Source organism: Condylura cristata, unplaced genomic scaffold (genome assembly GCF_000260355.1).
Source record: "Condylura cristata isolate star-nosed mole 26May11 unplaced genomic scaffold, ConCri1.0 scaffold00057, whole genome shotgun sequence".
Taxonomy (NCBI): domain Eukaryota; kingdom Metazoa; phylum Chordata; class Mammalia; order Eulipotyphla; family Talpidae; genus Condylura; species Condylura cristata.
The window spans coordinates 84,944-102,064 of NW_004567158.1; the positions used below are offsets into that span (position 1 = coordinate 84,944).

The 17,121-nt window shown below is 65.2% G+C and overlaps 1 protein-coding gene across 1 annotated transcript in view; it reads right to left on the reverse strand.

Annotated features, from left to right (window-relative positions):
- Positions 1–17,121, reverse strand: part of HAUS7 (HAUS augmin-like complex, subunit 7) — a 46,653-nt gene that overhangs the window by 9,919 nt on the left and 19,613 nt on the right. The window lies entirely within an intron of this gene.

Sequence of the window (17,121 nt, forward strand, 5' to 3'; positions counted from 1 at the left end):
GCGCCAAAGGCACGCAGGCGCAGGGGCTGTGCTCTTCCAGGAGAGGGCGCTCCTGCCCGGGGCGACGCGTCCCCGCAGGCGGCCTCGGGCACAGGGCTAGCCGCAGGTGGCCAGCACTCACTGCCGCAGTCAGACAGAAGCATACTGAGTTCGAAACCGCCCAGCCCCCTCCAGCTGCGGGCCTCGGGTAGGGTTCCAACTCTGTGTGCCGCCTGCATCACCCAATGGGGACTACGAGACCTCCTCCTTCGTGGGATTGCAAGAGGTGGCATGAGGTCATTACTCATAGGAAATACTTAGGACAGGGCCTAGCACCGGCAGAAAACGGGGCCGACCTGCTTCCTCCCCCTCCACTGTCTGTCTTTGACCCTCTGGGAATGACTCTGGAATTAAATGTGCTGGCCTGCCCTGTCCAGGCATGGAAGCCCCAGCTACGCGACTGCTGCCCTTCCCCAGAAGTTGGTGGTTGCAGGGGGCAGGAAGGAGCTGCGAGTGGCTGGTGCCCAGCAAGGGGAGAGGGACAGAGCAAGTCTCCAGGCAAGAAGTGAGGACCCAGCGGGGTCACTGTGTCCTCTGGATAAGAGCAGTGGCCTCCCTGTGTCCAGGGTGAGAGGAGCTGTGAGCAGGATTCTGGCAGAACTGCAAGGCAACCCAACGGGCTGGGACAGGGCCCGAGTCCCTGCTGGGACTTTAGAATTCCAGGGCATTCTGAGGACAAGGAGCCCCGGGACTTGAGCTGAAGGGCCAGCCCAGTCCCAGGACCCAGCGAGGCACATGGACTTTCCATGAGGTCTTCCCAGCCTCCTCAGGCCTGCTGCAGGGTCCGGGTTGGGTTTCTCCACCCCCCATCTTTTCTTTTTCTGTTTTTGTTTTTCTTTCCTTCTTTTTAAAAAGTTTCATTTCAATCATAGCCTCAGCTCAGACATTCAAATTCTTGTGGGTTTTTCTGTAGATGTTTCCTAAGACTGGGGAATCTGGCGGGAGAAACCACGGGCTCCCCACCCTCCCCATATCCCCGAGGAGTAGGAGAAATGGCCCCTGTAGATTCTGGAAGAGAATTCCCCTCGTCCGCCTGGCCGGGAGACTAGCGCCCGCAGCAGGCCCGGGGCATGGCGCAGACGGGAGCTCTGTCCTCCTGCATTGGGACCTGGCCGCTCAGCGCTCCAGGCCACGGCTGCAGTCTCCTGCCACACACCACCCCTGGGCATCCTCACCCGGAGAGCTGGAAGCTGGGATGGAAAACGAGGCTGCTGGGGCTCTCAGGGAGGGAGAGCAGGGTACATGGTGCAAACTTCTAGAAAAGTGGGCTCTAGTTCAGTGCAAGGACGCGATTCTCCCAGAGCAGTCTGAACGCTCAAAGACCACCCAGCAAAGGAGGGGGCGAGCCAAGGAGGCGAATAGGGAGGGTGCAGGGGTGAGGCCCCACAGCAAGGGAGGTGTGCACGGCCCCCTGTTGGGCAGTGCTGCCCAGAGAGCCCAGGTTCTGTGAGGGAGGCCTGGCTCTGATGAATCAGAGGCCAAAAGTGGGGCTCAGGGAGCTCCAGCTGGGGTTCAGGGATGGGATCTATCGAGGGGACCTGCGTGCGGAGAGATTGCGGGCCCTGGGCAGACCTAGGCACTGCGCCTGCGCAGCGAGAGCCAGCTCTTGATGGGGGAAAACCTGGCCCAGGAGGGCCCCAGACCTGTGTGGGTGCCAGTTTGCTTGCTGTGGAGGCCCAGGTGTGAAGCAGCCTGCATGCTGGCTATTTCCGTGTGGCTTCACACCTGGGCTCTCCAGTACCTGTGAAGGCATCGCAAGGGGAAGGCCCTGAGAGCAGCTCAGCCCCTTGGCCAAGCTGCTTTGCAGGCCCTAGTGTGGGGAATCTTAGCCAGCTCCCCACTCCCACCCCCACAGATACGGCCAAGTGGAGGAAGCTGAAGGCCAAGGGCTTCAAGAAGAGCACCAGCGTGCACTCCAGCAAGCAGACTGGCTCCTCTTGCCAATGCAGCGGGTGTGCACTACTTGGAGGGAAGAATTCAGTTAGGGCAGAAGTTTGTAGCGCCCAAGGAAGAAGCAAGTACCAGTGAATGACATGAGGGGAGGGAGCGAAGTGACACAAGACTCCCTCAGGTGAAATACCAGGCCGCCACCTCCTCCTCCCTCCCCTGCTCATCTGGGCCAGCCTGCTTGCTGACTTCTCTGTGGGCCACCCAGCCCAGGTGGGGAGTGCGCAGGTCTGTGTCAGCAGGAGCCTGTCAAAAACAAGCCACTTCACACAGATGCGAGGAGGGTGGAAAACATGGGCTTGGGAACCCTTGCAAATGAGGTGAGGATGCAGCTGAAGGCTTCAGGGACCCCCACGGTTTGACAGTGACAGGAGGCCTGAAGGATTTCTGGACAAGAAACAGCTGACTTTGCCACGGAGGCTATCCAGCCACCCGCCGGAGGCCCTGGGGGTTGACCAGGTCCGGAAGCAGGGAGGACCCACTTGGGGGAGCCCAGTGGCCCCCACCCTAGTGCTGGGTAGGGGCGCCGTCGGCCTGGGCACTCTTTGACGACTGCCAATTCCTGTGTCCCCTTCCAGGCCCTGTGCACACTGGGAGTGTGCTGAGAGGCGTCCCAAGGCCTTAGCCTCTTGGCAGTTCCCATCCCCATGCTGAAGTAGGGAGCACCGCAAGGCACGGAGGGCCTCCTGCAGAGGGACCCTGCTTCCCACCACAGCTCCTGTGAGCATATTTAGCAAGTGCAGGACCTGGATGGGGACCCAGTCCATTCTAGGCATCTGCGAGGTCTGCGGGGACTTCCCCTCTGAGGGTGACTCTGGCTTCAGGGGCCGAGGTGGGGGGAGACTGGCTCCCAGGCAGAGGGCAAAGGTGGGGGCAGCCTCAGGGCAGGGAGAGCAATGACCAGGACCTCCAGGCCCTTGCTGCAGGCTCCTCTGTGGAGGCCAGCAGGAACCTGGGTCGCTGGGTGCTGTCCTGGCTCTCCTGACTTGCGGGGGGGGGGGGGGGGTAAGCCCACCAGGCGCTAGCAGGCTCTAGCAGTGAGTGGTCAGGCAAGCAGCCTCGGTGGGGGCCGCTGCGGGGTTGAGGGCTCAGGGGAAGGGGGGCCTGGTGTGCTTGGGCTCAGCGGGCGGCAGGAGAGGAAATGGCGGGCGGGATGGCTCCCTCCCGGGCGGCGCTCAGGTCTAGACAGCTTGGCAAGGCCGGCAGGGTGAGTCACTTGCGTCTGGAGCAGCAGTCGAGGGCGCCAGGACTGGAACATGAACGTGCCTGCTCGGAGGCCGGCCGGCGGAGGAGGGGACGCCTCCCCGTGGCAACCGCTGGTTTCTACCCAGCTAGTGTCCTGGCCAGAGGCCGCTGAGGCAGCTTCCAGCGGGAGGCGGGGGCCAAAGGGACTTTCAGATGGGAGACAGAGGGCGACCGGGACCCCCGCTGCCTCCCACCCCACTGTGGCCTGCTCCCGCCTTCCGGCCACTCCCAGGTCCCGCAGGCAGCTTCCATCCCTCCAGCTCACCTTCCACAAGGGTCCCTGGTCCCTGACCGCTGCCCCTTGCCCCCCACCACCCCACCCCAGCTGCCGCAGCTGCGAGAGGAAGTAGGACTGATGGGGGCTGTGAATCGGGCGGTGTGTGTAGCGCTCACACACGCATCTACAAGAAAAGTCGGTTAATTGGGACCAGATCCTCTGAGGTTTCAAGGGCACTAAAACAAGATGGGTTTTCTCTGGGGAAGAATCTGCTGGCAACAGGAAGAGGGCATGGAGAGTTGGGCTTCTCTCAAGCTTTACGAGGGAAGAGCTCCCTCCACCCCTGTCTTTCTTTACATGCCAGAGATGGGTGGATGTGCCCTCCGCTCTCCCCACGGGGTGGTGGGCAGCGTGGAAGCCTCCAGAAAGGGCTGACCCCTGCGGCTGGCTCCAGGCGCTTGTCAGATGGAGGCCAGGCCGGACTAGCAGCCCGAACCTTGGCGCTGCCCGCTGCCCGAGCTTCAGATTCCCCAGGCCGGTGCCCCTCAGAGGTCTGACTCCCTGGCTGGACTCCGCCCCCAGCACTTGACCCCGCCCCCTCCCACCTGCAGCCTCCTGGGTGACGCACCACCTCTCAGCCCCCAGGGCGCAGCTGCCTCCTGCTGCCTCTGGCCTTGGGCAACCCCACCCCCAACCCCCTCCCCAGCAAGTCAGCCTCCATCTGGCAACCCAAGGAATCCTTTTACAGTGAGTCAGATCCTCTGCTCAAAGGCCCACAGTGGCTCCCTGTTCCTGCAAAGTCAAGAGGAAAATGCTCCCAGGCCGGCCCCTCCCTGCCGGGCCAGCCCTCACTCAGCTGGGTCTCCTGCACTGGTTTCTCTGCGTGTTCCCTCCCCGACTGCCCCTCCACTTTGGACGGCACTTTACCGGGACTCCTTTTTCCACGGCTGTCTCCTTTTCACTGCTCTCTGCACTTTCCCGCCAAAGAGTCCCGCCCCGCAGTCACCATTGCCAACCCCTTTCCTGCTCCTCTCCAGACTCCGCTCCGTGGGTGCAGGGGAGGTGGCCCTGTCGTTCACGGTGGCCCCTCACGCAGAGCCCAGCCCAGTGGCCGGCATGCAGTGGGAGGAGTGCTGTCAGCGGTGCCATTGCAGGAAGCCTGGGGGCAGGCAGAGCGTTGCTTTGCCTGTGCAGGAAGTTGCAGTGGCCACCTGTGTGCAGAGCGGGCCACATGGGCGGGAAGGCAGGACCAAAGGCAGGTGTCCCTTTCCCTTTCCAAGAAGCAACCTTGATCTAGTGCAGCTCTGTGCCTCCTACTCTCGGAGTCTAGAACTTTCCTGGGAGTGTCCACGTCGAATGGGGAGCAGAGAGGCTCCCCCCGACATCCATCACATGGCTGAGCTGTCCAGGGCACATCTGGGAGCCCAAAGTTCTTTCCAGAACTCCCCACATCCCTGGTTCCTGGAAAATCCAGCTCCCTCCCTCTGGCCCTGCAGACAGGGCTGAGGGTTAGTGTTGGCCTGGGGCCTGCCTGTCTCAGCGCAAGTCCACCAGTGAGCTGCATGGGGTGGGGGGGCACCCCTGAGTCTGCTGAGACCCTTCGAGCTGGCTCACCTCTGTGGGGCAGGCTTCAAGGGCCCCCCATGGCTGGAAGCCCCAAGACTGGGCACAGTAGGGGGTTGCGGGGGGGCCAGCAAAAAGAGGGCAGTGAGGACAGGACCCCACGGGGCTGGGAGATGACTGTGCCCGGAGCCTCACCCTCCCTGCCCAGGTGGACAGGGGCAAAGGTGCCTCCCTCCTAGGCCAGCCCGTCCAGAGGAACCTGGGAGCGGGCTGCCCCACCCCCACCCCCACTAATGGGGACCAGATGGCAGGATGTTTAGTCAGTGCCTGGGGAGCGAGTATAGGGGAAATGGGTTGGGGGCCAGGATTCCACAGTCCGCCCCCCTGCCCCGTGGGGGAGGGCCAGATCAGGCTCCCTCCATGGGTCTGACCGCAGGGTCTGCCCCTGGCAGGTCCTGGTCCTCCCCCTCCACGATGCCCCAGGGTGGCGAGAGGCACTCTCACGTGGAGCCCCAGCTCCTCTCTGCTAGGGGTGCTCAGTCTCCCAGGACGCCTGGGCAAGCTTCGCTTGGCGTCTGCATCACACCAGAGCCTCTGAGCAGCGTGCCCACACACCCCAGCCGCTCAGCAGCCCAGCCCGCGTCACCCACAGCCCGCGTCACCCACGCTGGCGCGCTTTGTCCTCGCCTCCCAAGGCTCGTCCGGGCTCTGCGCGCCACAGCCCCAAGTGTGGAAGCTGGAGTCCTGGGGGGACATGGGGTCCTGCAAGGGACGTGGGGTGCACGCGGTGCCTCTGGCCCTTGGGACTCAGCCTGCCCCCCAGACCCTAGTGGGCAAACGCTGAGAGGTTGAGTGAAGACCCCAGCACATCTGCCTGTCCCGCACCATCCCCGTGGCTCCGAGCTGGGACCCTGCGCCCCCAGAAGGCAATGGCAGCTCCTGCCTGCCCTCCCCTTTTGGGCTCCTCCACCCCGCTCCTGCTTCCCCCTCTCTCTGCTCAAATGTTGCCCACAATTAACTCATTTTCTAAGATTGCTTCCAAGCATAAGTCAACGCTGGACAGAGTGGTAGGAAAAGCTTCCTCAAGTCTGGCCCCGAAGAGCTGTGGGGTGATAGGGCCTCCCTGCCAGCCCCCAACCCGGCGCCTACCCGCCCTCAGCGTCACAGCCCCCACGGCAGGGCCTGAGGCTGGGGCCTGCTGAGGCCTGGCCAGGCGCTCACACACCCTTTCTTTGCCTCTTGCTCCTGCAGCAGCCTCTCTCTCTCCCCTTTGTGCCTCGCTGTCCTGACCCATGCACACCCCACTGACTAGGGGGTGTGGGAGGCACAGGGACATCTCCGGAGCACCCAGCATGGGGCCCTGCAGCAAGGCGTCTGAGGGGCTGTGGGCCGGCCTCGTTCAGGCTGCCTGGCCACTCCAGCATGGGCCCTGAAGAGCCCTCAGCCCCTGCGAGCTCACAGCCTGGCGGGGGGAAGGGGTGCAGAACTTGTAAACACACCCCCACTTTGCAAGGGAGGCACAGAGATGTGGCAAAAGGGCGCCGCCCGAGGTGGGCAGGCAGCCTGTGAGGAGACTCTGGAGCTCGGGCCTGTGTGCTCTGCCAGGCCGCCCTGCTTCCCCCGGGATGGGGAGACCCCAGTACCAGCACCAGCGGCAGAAGCCTGCAGGCTGTGGGCACACCACGGCCTGGGGCCCGGCACGGCTACGCCCCTCTCCTGAGCAGCCAGGGGGTCCTGAGCCTGCTGCTGCTGAGGTCTGAGCCTTTCCTCTCTCGGCCGTGGAGGTAGGAGCTGGCAGCCCACAGCGGGCGACCGCTCTGTGGTGAGCGTCACAGGCCGACTGTGTGTGCTAACAGAAGCCCATTCATGGGCCGCTGGGCTCTGGCCAGTGGGGAATAAAGGCAGGTCTGACAGAAAAGGGGTGCGAAAAATCACTCTTTTTCCTCAGGTGGCAGCAGGGGACCTTGGGGGAAGTTGGCGGCACACCCTGGCCAGGCACTTGATGGTGGGGTGGGGGCCTTCCTGGGGAGCGCAGGGCTGGGCAGGAATGGGGGCCGCCTCGATCTGTGCAGCCTAGGCCAGGAGCTGGGGGAGTAGGGCTGGCGCGCGTCCCTCCTGCTGCAGCCACGGCTCCTTCCTCTCCTGCCGCTCCGCTCCGTCATTCATCCCTCCGGCCTAGGCCGGCGCAGGGCTGCTCCTCTCCTGGCTCTTGAGCGGGTGTGGTCCGGGAGTGGCCCTGGCCAAACTGGAGCTGAGTCCGAGCGCCCCTCCAGCCCCACCCCCTACCACCCTCACCCCAGGCCTGCCCCCTCCAGCCGCCACCCAGCCCAGTCGGTGCCCCCAACGGTGAGTAGGAAGAAGCAGGCGGCAGTAGGACGCTCCGCCCGACCCAGGGACATGCCTAGGAACGGTGGAGAGGGAGAGGGGTCCGGCCACTGGGGCCCACCGTGGGGCCCACCGTGGGTGCTCGCTGAGGCCTGGGAGGTCACCTGCCCTCAAGGGAGGCCCTCCAAGGGACTGCTCCCGCTGAGGCTGGAAGCGTGGATCTGGCCGGGCGAGCCGGCTGCCCAGAGCCCACAGGCGGTCTTGGGAGGTGTGGGAGGCTGGACCGGGAGGGCCGGTGGGGCTGGGCGGGGCTGCCACGAGGCCCTTGGGAGACTGGCCCCAGTGTGGCTGGCAGCCTGCCTTGCAGCCCCGCCCCCAGGCCCAGGGGGAGGTGCGCATAGAGCAGCAGTGGCCCTGGCTGGGTCCAGGCCCAGCCCCTGCAGCTGGCTTGGTCAGGAGGGCTGCTAGGTGCTGCAGGACAGGCCGGGCTTTTGCACTGCCCTGAGGAGGCTGACAGCCCTCGAGGACCTCCGACATTGCCTGAACCCCAAAAACCTTCCCGCATGCAGGCACCAGGCCTTCACCCAACCTGCCGTGCCAGCAGCAGGGGCCATGGGCTCCCGGCCGGGCAGCGTGGGGTGCGTGGGGCGCGTGGGGTGCCGCGTAGGCTGCACAGTGAGCAGCAGCCTGCTCAGGCGCCCGAGGCCGCCGCTTGTGCCTCGGAGTGGCGCTCTGCGCCTCTCTGCTGCCCCCCACTGAGGCTGTGCAAAGGCAAGGAGGGGCCAGGGGACCTGCGACTCTTGTCCCTGGGGTCTGCGGAGAAAGGCCAGGCTGAGCAGCCTTCACCCCACGAGGGATGGGGCCCTCCCAGCCTACACTGAACCCACGCCGCAACAAGGGTGTGAAGGACGCGAGCCTGGCTGCCCCTCTGGTGGGTCCTAGACCCCTGGACGAGCCCCTGGTGCACAGCGTGGGCGGGGGGCACAGGGCCGGACAATGGCCTCCCGCATCTACACATAGGAGACAGCCACCGCGCCTGAGCCTCGCCGCAGCCTTCAAAGTGCATGGCCGCCCCTGTACCTGCCTTGTCGGGGGCAGGGCAGGGACAAGTGGGGGTCCTCACCCCTCCCCAGCCGGGTAAGTCCTCAGGCGTCAATGACAGGGAGTGACCAGCTGGGTGCGATATGGAAACAGCACCCCAGGAAGAAACCATGGGGGTGAACTAGGAAGTCACAAGGCCACCAATAGGGGTGCCCCAAGGCACTGGCAGCACCCCGACCCCTCCTCTGCCAGTCCCCCACCTCCAGAACCTGATCAGACCTAGGTGGACCTTGAGTCCACAGGGCCCACCCTGCCTGCTGCCCAGCCACGGCTCAAGCTCAACGCCAACCTCTGGAGGCGGGGAGGCGGCGGGAAGCAGGCAGTCTGGGCGGGGCCAGGGAGCCGGTGGGAAGGCACAGGCGAGGGGAGCGTGTGCCCAGGGCAGGGGCACCAGCCTGGACCATGGGCTGGCCTCAAGGGGCCCGGGGCGCTGCAGATGCTGTGGACCCCGGGAGACTCGGAAGCTGCGGGTGGGCTGACAGGCCCCGGCCTGCTGTACTGCGGGCCCCGCCCGCTGCTGACACCAGAGGGGAGCAGCCGCAGGGGCAAACTGTCCCCCCACTGGCCTCTACCTGCGGCTGGACAGAAACCAACGGGAACCCCCCATGCTGGCGGCCTTCCCTGCAGAAGAGCAGGGCCCAGGCCAGAGCACCCACAGCCAGACAGAGCAGCTGCCGCCACAGCACGTAGAGCAGCTGAGGGCGATTCTGACAACCCGTAGGTCTCCACGTCGAGCGGCGGCCACTGTCAGAAGCCCAGAGGCTGGCCGGTGGGACTGTTCTGGACACCCTGCCCCTGCCCTGCTGGGCCACAGCCCCTTGGACTTTTCTGTGCTCTCAAGGGCTGTGTCTTGGGACCTCTGAGGAGCCGTGGGCCCAAGGGCAGCAGAGATGAGAGCCCCTTGGTCCCACAGACGGGTCGGGACCCGGCCCCTCCCCTGGCCCAAAACTGCACCCGGACAGCAACACCTCTGAGGAGGTGCCAGGCACACAGCGCTCAGTGACATGGGTTACAGGAGGGCCAGTGGCACCCTGGGCGTGGGTCGGCCTCCCGGGAGTGCTGCCATTGCCCAGCACCTCTGACCTTGCCCAGGGAGCACACGGAGGACAGAGAGGGAGGCCGCACCACAGAAACCCAGGAGGGCAGCGGGCAGAGGGCCCAGCCAGCTCGGAGGCTTGGGCCTCCTCTGAGTGGCCTCCCAGGTCACTCACACCTCCTCGCCCGGGGCTCAGGGTGCCTGGCCACTCCCTTCTCATCCAAGGTTTTGCCAACTTCCAAGACCTTTCTGTGCCTTCTGCCTGCCAGAACCCCCTGGACCTCAGAAACCACTGCCTGCCCTGCAGACCCCAGGAGCTTCACACGGGAAGTGTGCAGCCCTGAGGAACAGCATGGATGGCAAGAGCTGGCCAGGCACCAGGTTTAGCTGGGAGGCCACAGGGGCACGGGGAGGAGCGCTGGCACGTGCTGGGGCTGCCTGAACTAAGTGCCATAAAGTGGGCAGCTTGACACACAGGTTTCTCCTCACCCAGCCCCAGAGCCCAGAAGTCCAAATCCAGGTGCCATCCGCGTTCTGCTCCCTCGAAGTTTCCAGTGAGGGAACCCTCCTCGTCTCTCCCAGCCCACGCCTGCCTGGTGTCCTCGGGCTCTGGCCACGCCCCTCCCGGCTCGGCCTCTATCTGGAGCCTCCTCTCTGCCGCTGCCTCAGCTGCTGTGGCTCCCAAGGCGCTGTCCTCGGGTTGGGGCCTGCGGGGTGAGCTCCCCCGCGCCTCCACTTACGTCTGCAAAGATCCTTTTGCCAAATAAAGTCCCTTTTACAAGTTCTGGGTAGACAAAATTTTGGAGGTCACTACTTAGCCCACTACCCAAGGTGTCCAGGATGAGTCCCCATGGTCTGGTTTGGAATGGGCTCGGTGGGAGACCTGGCCCTTGCAGGTACTAAGGAGTCAGCTGTGGCTCTGGGAGCAGCAGGAGGCTGGAGCAGATACCCGCTGGGGTCTCACCCAGGGGCCTGGGGAGAGGGGCTGAGGGGCTGGGGAAGGCGGGGGCAGGGGGCTCCGGACAGCCGCCGGACCCAGTACCAGTGCCTCCTGCCCAGCATCCTCGTGTTCCAGGAAAAAGTTACCAGGACGTTTGGGTTTAATTATTCCTTTTTCCTCTCCCCCTCTTGCCAAGGGGCAAGAGAAAGCAGACAGCAGTCTGGGAGGGCCGCCTGGCCGCTGTTCCACTCCCACCGCGGGGCCTGGGCAGGGGCTGGCGGACAGTCAAGCCCAGGCAGGCACCGCCCAGCTTTTGTCCAGCTGGTGGAAGGGGAGGGGCGGCTGGCAGGGGTAGGAGAACCCCCATCCGGTGGGCTGAGTGTGACCTAGACCCGCAGCGTACACCACTGAGCCCACCTTCCCAGACGCAGGTTGGCACCGAGGGATGCCTCTGGCCTTGCTCCGGCACATTCTGGATGCATCACCACCCTCTGCTCCTGCTGACCCAGGGCCAGCCCTTCCCTCCCAGGGACACCTCGACCTGCCTGTTTTATCCTTCGTGGTCCTCTGGCCTGGACCCTCCGGGAGCCTCGTTTTTCTCTCCCTCTCTGTCTGCTACGTCTCAGGCCAGGGGAGACAGGAAGTGGGCATCTGAGCAAGGGACGAGGGCTGCAGGCTGGGGGCAGGGTCGGCCTAAGTGGGCAGGCGGAAGCGCCAGCCGCCAGCCCACTCTCTCTCTTCACTGGTCAAGCCCAGAGGAAGGGTGCCCCTGCTGCCCCTGGGGGAAATGGACAGAAGCCAGACAGGCTTAGCTTGTAGTGACGCTGCAGCAGCCCTCCCGGCTATGCCCAGGGTCGGGTGTGCTGGGGCAAGTCCCCTGGTCCCCCAATACGCAAATCTGCTATTGCTGTGGCTCCGGCCAGTGGCCCCTACCAGCCCCACAGGAAGTTGGGGACACGAGACCTCTCCCACAGTGGCTGGTGCACGTGCCCTTCCTGCTACAGGGCCTGGAATCCTGCGCCTGTCCCGACACACAGCGCGTCCTCCCGCGGCCTGGGCGCCTCTCTTCAGAACAGCCATCCGGGGACCTCCAGGGCCGCAGGGGCTGCGAGTGCCAAGCCTAAGCATAATGTCCCCAGGAAGGAAAGGGCTGGTGGGTCAGGGCAGCGTCGAGGGACCCTTCACCACCCATCCATCCCGGTGGTTGTTCTGGGAAACTGGTGGGCTGGTTGGCCAAGGTGGAGGACACAGCTAGCAAGATCTGGAGCGGGCAAGGGCGTCCGCCTTGGTCCGTCTGCTCCCTATACCTCGTTGCCCTTCCACTGTGGGGCCCTCTTGCTCGCCCCTTGTCTGCCTCCCGGTCTGGCGTCTTCATGCTTCTGCTGGGCCCTGCCACCCTGGCTCCATGGCCAAAGGCCCCTGAATTCCTCCTGGAGAATAACCTCATGGCACGCAGCGTCCCAGCCTTCTCCTGGGGCTGGGCCTATCACAGCGCGACCCTCCAGCCGCAGCCCTACCTGCCTGCCTCCCCCAGGCCCGCTCTTTTGGGGTTGGGATGCTGTGACCTGAGCCCAGCTTCATGCACTCTTGGCACCATGGGAGAAAGATCTAGAAGGCCCTACTGCTTCAGTCTCACCCACTTCCCACTGACTGCTGAAGCGTCTTCACTCAGTAAACGGCCCAGCAGGGCTGCGCTGGCTTGAACTTGAGCGTCATGAGGGCCTGTCATCCAGGCCCATAGGCGCCTGGCCAGCCTGCATCCTGGGCCTGGGCCCATGCGCAAGCAAGCTGGCTGCCCGTTGTACTGGAACTCCTGGGGCTGCCTCCTGGACACTGCTTTGTCAGCAGGGAGTTAAGACTGCTTCATTCGAGAAGCTTCTCTGAGACCCTCCCCACCAATACCCACCCAGCACATCTGGGGCCACACTGGGCTGCTCAGGACAGACCCCGCACTCACATCCCGCGTGCGTCCGAGCCCAGGCTTGGGCACACAGAGGTGGGTTCCGCTGGTAGAGCAGGCTGGCACAGAGGACACTGGCACCTGCTCCTTGGCCCAGGCTGTGCCCGCCCACAGCTTACCAAAGCCAGACACCTTGCCTCTCCTTCTCCCCATCCAGGTCCCAGGGCTTCCATCCTGGCCCCCACCTGCAGCACACTTACCGTGGCCAAGGAGGTGCCCCAGGGTTTGGGTACCTGGGGGCAGGTCAGTCCTCTCCACAGTGCACAGATGGGCGGCCCGGCTGTGGGCCGGCCTAGTAACTGACCCACAGTTGTGGCCAGGGTCAGTGGGTCCTGACCAAGGATGTGCCTCCTGTGACCTGGTCTCAGGGGAGGCTGGGAGCAGCAGCCGCGGTGCTGGGTCCCTTGGGAGCACTAGGAATGCAGGGCAGGCTCTGGGGAGCCAGTGGGGACCGCCCCGGGGCAGCGTAGCGGACAGTCTGCCTGGATGCAGGCCGCGGCGGGCATCATGAGTGGAGCCGTGGCGGGTGGGGGCCCCAGCCTGCTGAGCGCCCCGCCCTGCCCATGTGAGGGGCCACCGGGAACAGGGCCGGGCCTCAGGACCCACCTCCACAGCTCACAGTGCCCCCGTGCCCCCAAGGAGGCATGCGGGGCTCGGCAGGCCCAGCTCCTGACCAGGAGGGGGCCCTCAGGGTTAGGTATGAGGCAGGATGACAGGCCCCAGGCTTCAGCACCCTGGGGTGGGGTGAGGCCTGGGTGCTGCCACTGCCACCTTCTCTTCTGCAGACTCGGCAGGGCCTGGGAACCACTTCTTGCCTGGGTCCCATTCTGTCACCTCCTCCCCCACCCAGTTCTGGGAGGAGAAAGGGCCAGACTGGGATGGGGGAGGGGGGCGGGGGACTGGCCTGGGAATCTGGCCTGCTGTTTGCTTTGGACTCATCCCTGCATTCCTCCTGCTGCCGGTCTGGGCCACAGATATGGTACTTCCTGTTTGGGCTGGGTCAAAGGTCAGCAGCCCTCAGGCGTGCTAGCCTGAAGTGGAGGGCCCCACTGCTCTCCCAGCTCTCCTGGCGCCATCCGCCTGGCCCCACAGCCTCCTCTAGCGAGCCTCCAGCCCCCTCCGCCCAGGGTCGCAGAAGTCAGACCCTGGAGAAACAGGAAGTGTGGGCCTGTTCTCCCTACCCTATGCCGCCCGAGCAGGTCAGGCCAGAGGGCGTGGGAGAAGGAGGGACGAGGAAGCCCACCAGTGGGGCTGCCAGCCCCTCTTCTTAGGCAGGAAGCCCCTGGGCAGGGGCCGGGAGTGCTGACGGGGGGCACAAAGGTCACCCTTTGTATGACCTTCAAGTGGCGCACAGCACAGACCCACCTCTGGTGTTGCGTGACCAGGGGCTCCCCAGCAGCCAGCTGAGGCAATGGTGAGCACCCAGGAAGTTTACTGGCAGATTCATGGGACCCCCAACTTGGGGGGCGGTGGACAGGTGCATAGAGGGGCCCCAATGAGATGGCCTGTGGCCCAGGGCATGCTGGAGCCGGGCTGGGCCCACATCTGCCAGGGGCGCTGGGGGCCCAGTTCAGACAGCCCCGGGCAGGTGTCTGTGTTCAGCCTGGTTCCCACAGCCACCTTCCTCCCCTGTGAGCCCCCCAGTCCACTGCTCCGTAGAGGCGTCGGGGACTGCTCTCCACTGCAGGGTACAGTGGCACAGTGACCTCGAAGCACTGGGCATTTGAGGGGACACAGGAATGACAACTCTGATGGTGGCAACAACGGGGTAAGGGAGATGGGGACCAGGTGGTGGCGAGAAAGGAGGTGCCCATAAGGTCCTGGGCGGAGACAGGTCATCGGGTGGCGGCGACAGGACTGAGGGCCAGCCCAGTGGGGACCCAGAGGGGCACACATAGATGATGAGCCCACCAGCCTCTGCTCCCATGAGCCTCCAGGGCGAGGGAGAGAGCAGCAGCGAGGGGGGCCCCGGCCCATGACATCCTCTTCTCTGGGCAGCACTGTGCCCACCTTCCCTTGCCTAGCCACGACCCAGGCCAAGCCTCTAAAGATAGCTAGATGCCCGCTGGTCTCCACAGAGCCCCCTCTGCGCCCTGAAATTACAGGCCTGGCGGTGGTGAGCCGCTGTGTGATTATGTCCTCAGGGGAAGGTCAAAAAAAGCTCTGGCACAGAGTGCCAGTTTTCAGCAACCACGCCCCGGCCATAGGCACCGGAAGCTTCTAGAGAGCTGATGCTCAGGACTCTGCAGCACCTTGTTCTCTCTGGGGCCTGCAGCAGGAGCCTTGTCAACCAGGCCAGTCCACACCCCACTGCCTCTGTGAATGCCAGTCACTGCTGCTCTCTCCCTTGCCCTGGAGGCTCATGGGAGCAGAGGCTGGTGGGACAGAGCCCAGGGGCCGGGGCCTGGCAGCTGCTGCCCCTCTGTAGGGAGACCCTCCAGCTCTGGGAAACGCACCCTGGGCCCTGAGCAGGCTCCTGGCTTTGCCCGTCAGGGACCCACATCGAAGAGGGCAGAGGCTGGAAGCCTGCCCTGGGGTGCGCAGCCTCCCCCCAGTCCACGCCCCCTCCTTTGAAGCGGGCCTGGAGCAGCTGCACACCAGCTGCGGGCAGTGTGCTGGTGCTGACGCTGCGGCCTCCACACAGCACGGGCGCTGGCAGGGGCTTGGGCGGCCCTGCGGAGCCGCTTCCCCTTCCCTTCCAGCGACCCCCGCCCCTGCTTCGAACGCCTCTCCGGGACTCCTGCTGGACACGACACGACACGGAGAACGGCCACACAGGGGCTAGCGAGTGGCCTGCTCCCCCAGGGCACCAGCCAGGCTGGCCTAGGGCGCCTGCCTAGGAAACTAGGCAGCCGGAGCCACAGCCTGGCTCACTCCCACTACGGGAGGGTCACCAGCACCTTCTGGCAAGACCAGGGTCCCTGGGGAGGGGCCTGCGGGGGGCCTCCAGGTTGGCGAGCGGGCCATGTCCAGGCTCAGGCTTGGGGGGGGGGTCTGTCTGGCGATGTCACAGAGGTGCAGCACTCGCGGGGAGGGTGCCCTGGCCCCCAGGCTGTGCCTCCATACCCTTCCTGTACCCGGTGTGGCTCCTCTACCCCGCGGGCGGCGCCCCAGCCACCTCTCTTGGCCCTCGAGACACGCGTGCGGCATCCCCCTGAGGAAAGGCGTGCTCTCCCTTCCTGCCTGAGGCCGCTTGCCCACCCTGCCCTGGCGGCCTCCTCTGGCCTGGGAGGTCAGAGGACAGGAGGCCCCAGCTCCTCAAGCAGCAAGAGCGCGCCATTCCAGAGCGGCTTCAGCTGTGGCCCCCGGTGTGTGTGGCGCAGAGAGCCTGGTGGGGGCCAGGGACAGGAGCGGGACGCTCAGGACTGAGGGGCTGCCTGGCTGGTCTGGGAGTGGCCCCCAAATTAGAGGGCCAGGCAAGTGACTCAGTGGGCCTTGGGCCGGCTTATTGCAGGCTGCAAACCACAGACACAAGAACCTTCCAGGCACCAGAAACGTATTTACAGAAGCATCACCGCAGGTACAGTCCCGACTGTGGGGAAAGCCCCCGTACAAAGTGTGTCCCACTGGGGTGTCGCCTCATCACCAGCCCCAGCTGCTTCGGGGAGCGGATGCCACTGGGCCGTCCGGCCAGCCGCTCGCTGCTGGCCACGGCGCTCCCACGCCCCACCTTGCGTGCGCTCTGTCCCCTTACTCCGGACTCACCAGTGGGTCCTCCTCAGGCACCCGAGGCTCGTGCGGGCAGGCTCTCCTCTCATCCCCAGGAGCGGGCCTTCCCAGACAAAGCGCACGGGTGCAGAGCCCGGCAGGAGGGCCACACGCAGGCTGAGAGTTGAGGCCTGGCGCTAAGGCTCGGCCCAGGGCTGCCGCTGCAGCCCTCGCCTGCCCCCAGACACCATGGAGCCACTTTCTGTCCCTTCAGCTTTGCACGGTCCCCTAGCGCTCCGCTTCCACGTGGCTGCCTGCTCTCTGCTGGCACACTTCCAGATGACTTAGCTGATCTGGGCCAAAAAGCAGGGGCCTGGGGAGGAGGTGCCAGGGAGCAGGGCGCTAGGTGGTGGTGCAGAGAGAGGAAAGGAGGTGGCCGTGGCTTGGGGGCTTCGCGGCATTAGCCTTTCTGCTGTCAGGCACGTCTCAACATGTGTCCAGTGGGCAGTCAAAACCTGGCCCAGCGCGGCATGCGTCCCCGCAAGCCCCTTGTCCCGACCGTGGCACTGGCCTGCCTCAGAAACCCGGACCCTGCTCTGCTCCAGCCGCTCTTCTGCACCTACTGCGCCGCCCAGTGATGGCGGGGCCAGGCAGGGCCGCTCTCCCGACACCCCCTCTCCCAGCTCCGGCCCTTGAGCTTCGCCCGCTGCCCCAGCGTCCTGTCAGCACCCACAGGGCGGCCCTGGCTTCGTGCTGCCCGTTCTTCCCCACGAGCCTCCGGTAGCCTTTCTGCAGTCAGCATTGCTCCCTGTGTGCACCCTCATCTTTGCCAGCCCCGCGAGGCGACCTCTGGCCCGGCCCTGCAACCCAGGGGGCACCAGGCTGGGGGCTGTGTCACACTTGGGCACGGGGCCCTCAGGCAGGCAGTGTGCGGTTCATGAGAGCCACTTCCCGAGGGCTGGTGCAGGTCATGCTCACGAGTGGCCTCTTCCTGGGCCACTGCCCGGACTGCCAAGTGGCCACCCATGGAGCAGTCAGCGCCCCTGGGGACCTGACTTGCTAGGCCGGCCCTCCCAGGCTGAGTGGGAGCCCACAGAAGC